A 3,842-nucleotide genomic window follows, 5' to 3' on the forward strand; every position below is an offset into this window, starting at 1 on the left:
TTCTCCTTTACTGTCAGTTGAAAAAAGCCCTTAGCATTCCCTCTACAAATCAAAAACAACTAATTCCAATTGATATCATGGTTCAAGCATCCTAAATATCTGCTCCATTCTCATGCCAATAAAGATGAGAAAGAATATTTCTATCTCGGGATGCTAAGATATGCAGCTCTCTGAAACATACCCAGAAGGCATGACTGACAGAGCTTCCACAGTCTTGCTGTTATTAAAGGCACTCATCTGACTGAACAAGAAGTAGAAGTGTTAAACAGCATTATAGACACTGACAGACATGCTAACCATTTATTTTAGCAAAGCAGACTATTACCACCTGGCTTTCACTTATGCATTTAATTGTTTATTTAAAAAACAGCAAGTAGCACAGCAGAACCTAAGGCAACTATTGCTATTCCTCCTTTACCTACCTCTGCAGGTCTACTATTTCATTGTTTAATGTATCAAGTTCTTTAATTGCAGAAAAATCTGCTGCAGGGTTCGGTCCTTGAGCGCTCTGAAACAGAAAAAATAAATACTGTTAGTTTATATTTTACGCTGTCCAGCAACTATATTCATTTAACTTTTTGTGACAGTACAAGCTATCCTCTTGTAACAACTGTTGGTAGCACTGCATTTCAAATCTTCACCCCAAAACAGTCCAGAAGCTATATTAACAGAACACAACACACATTCAATGCATCTAGTAATTAAAACAGTTTGTCTCCTGTAAACTCTTGAAAACACCTTCCACAAAGAGATTTATCTTACAGTTAACATTTTGCTGGCTTCCTAGCATTCGTTTAAGAGAGGTTTGCTTTGTTTACTACTTCTATATCTCTGTTTCTTCAACTTGGTGATCCTCCTGTTGCAGAGTATAGACTCATATTTGCAGTGCTTTAAGTGACACTGAGCTAGTTTGACGTGTGCCTCCAGAGTAGTGGATGAAACTTTGAGAACACAAAGTCACAGGTAAGTTACACCCATGAGCTCCCATTTACTTAACGTCTTTATAACAAAACAACCACTGTAATACAAAATACTTGTTTCAAAAAAGTACACATAAATGACTAGACAACAAATGCTTGAAGACACAGGTTAGCAAATCCTGTAATTATTCTACTGGGCCTTATCACAACATGAACATGTTTAGGAAGCCACAGTCACTGTTATTACCATCTATAAACACTTCAGTTCTTGAATAAAGTCAAAGACTTAAGTTTGGAGGAAAAGTACATAATAATTTAAAAAGACAAGTGATACCCCCAAAATTACATAAAATGCTGATATTTCTCAAAAGATAAATGAAGATGCTATTAACTACCTGTTTATTCAAGCTCATACTCTGGAAAAAAAATAACAAGAGCCCTGAAAAGGCCTAAACAGTAAATCTGAGCACACACTGGCAGAGATTATTATTCAGCAGAACTATAGATTATTCAGGCATGTTTTACTAGAGCAAATGGCATGAACTGAGAACTAAAAATCCCAAACATACAGCTATTCTTAATCTGGTTACTTTAACGGACAAACCAGCTATGAACTTAAATCCTGTTCTGAAGGAATTACACAGGAGTTTTCCAGAGTTTTACGTGATGCTTCAATAAGAAAGTTTTTACTACTCCTTAGGAAGAGGAGAAAAGGAAAACATGGAGCTGTTAGGTAAAAGTACAAATTCTTTCCAGGCCTCCTTCCCTCATCAGTTCAAGAAATCCTGCACACTAATGTCAGCATCAAACTTCAACAAAATGTAGTTCAAATGTAGTTCAAATGTAGCAGGTAAGATGCAGGAACATAAAAGCCAACATACTTAGCTTCAATACACAAGTTTAAAAAGTCATGTTAATTTACAGAACTAATGAAAAGAATTCTTACCTCCCTTCACAATATTCTTATTCTTATCATTTGTGTTAGTAATGCAAAAAAATAAATAATCACACTCATGGCTTTGAGAGTTCTACAAAAACACCAATTAGCAGTAACCAATATTGATCTCATCTAATAGGTTCTGGTCAATACATTTTCTGCAATGTAATCAGTAAAACCTTGGTTATTAGTTTTAATGATAACTGTCAACTGTCATGTTGGGCTGGTTACTACTCTGCCACCACTTCCCCAGCAATTTCAAGATATAACATTTTAAGGTTAAGCAGCACGTATTACCAACAGGTAACAGTCACAGACGTCTGGGTTCAAGGAAGAACCTTGGAGTTCTTCCAGATGAACAACAATGGAAATGAGCAATAATTAGAGATCACAACATCCTGTGACACTTCAGAGCAGTGCTTTGCTTTTTCCATGATTATGTAAGAATCTTAGAAGGATGTTCATTATTAAACCAACAGACAGTAAATATTAGAATAGCAAAGGTTCTCTAACCTTGAGAAAGCAGAGTTAACAAACTGACAGAATAATAAGGATGAAAAGCAGAGTGGTGCAGAATGGAAAAAACAGTCCCAACTAGAAAAGAGACATAGAAAGGAAGGCAAACATACAAAAAAGATTAGTAGAGTTGCAAATAAAGCAATTACTTTTTAAAAACAGAATATAAAAAGAAATTAGATACCAGTTACAGAAACTCAAAGGTAGTGCCAAATTTTGAGTTTCATTTTTTAAGATGCCAATTTTTTATTCTGTTTAAGAGAGTTGTAGAATTAGGTCAATGTTTTGCTGAACCAAGAAAAGGTACCTCACATCAGACTTTGTGATGTGTAAAACAAGTAAGAATTCATTATGACCTCTTCTGATAAATACAAAGTATAGTCTACTGCTGGATTAAGATAGATCACAATCAACAGACTATGAAGACAATTAAACTGTGAACTATAAAATGGAAGACCATTTACTTTTAAAACTTTCAGTATGTACAGAGTTTATTTAGTTCACAGACTTCTTAAAAAAGAAATGCAAAAAAGGTAACTGCAAACACAACAGGAGAAAAACATTGAATGTGTGCATGTTATTTCAAATGCAAACTAAAATTTCTTTAGACAGGTAGCAGAAAGATAGTATTTCAGAACAGAAAATAATGCCTTCTCAACATAAGATCTCTCCACTTGGTTGGCCTTAATACATGACAGTTTCATTTGGAAACATGAATGGAAGTGTTTTGTCAATTCTTCGCACTTAAGAGTCGTTTTCTTCTTGATACTATGATCACTTCAAGGTATGCCAATACCTGAGAAATTGCATGCATAGCCTTTGAAACTGACATGCTTTGAGATTTATATAAAAAATGCCAGAGCCATTCTTACCTTCTGTAAACTGAGTCCCCTGTCTGAAGGTGGAATCATCTCTAGAGTCAGAGCCTGAGGCGGATCAATGCCCTTTGTTAGCTTCTGATTAATTAAATAGAAAGCCAAAGCAAACTGTTCCTTGGAAAGCTTTCCACAGTCCTTTGTGTCACAGAGAGCCCTGTACAGAGATGCATGTGAAATAAATCAAAACCCCCTTTCTGTAAGCACAGCCCTGCTTATAGTACATGTTGTCTGTAACTGAAGTTCCTTCTGAATTAACTTCTCATAGCAAACAGAAGTTTACCTGATTTTATGTTAACCATACCTTGAAACAAACTTTTTCCTATCACAGTGCCCTAGGATAGTTTAAAGTGGAGAAAGAATTATAAAAAAGACAGTGGATGTCACTATTAGCTGTAATGAAAGATAAACAAGTTGCAGAATTAATTGGGCTGTCTCACATGCTAATTTTTTATACAGGTAATTTTCATTACCAGGATATGGATGGAATCTGTATTGAGATACACAGCAACACTATGATGCCTTAAATACAGGGATTTAGCTGAAGTGCAGTATTTGTTCGTAACAATCTGTGTTCACGTGCTTTACTTCTTT

The sequence above is a fragment of the Chaetura pelagica genome, unplaced genomic scaffold, assembly GCF_000747805.2.
Source record: "Chaetura pelagica isolate M959 unplaced genomic scaffold, ChaPel_1.0 scaffold18, whole genome shotgun sequence".
Taxonomy (NCBI): Eukaryota; Metazoa; Chordata; class Aves; order Apodiformes; family Apodidae; genus Chaetura; species Chaetura pelagica.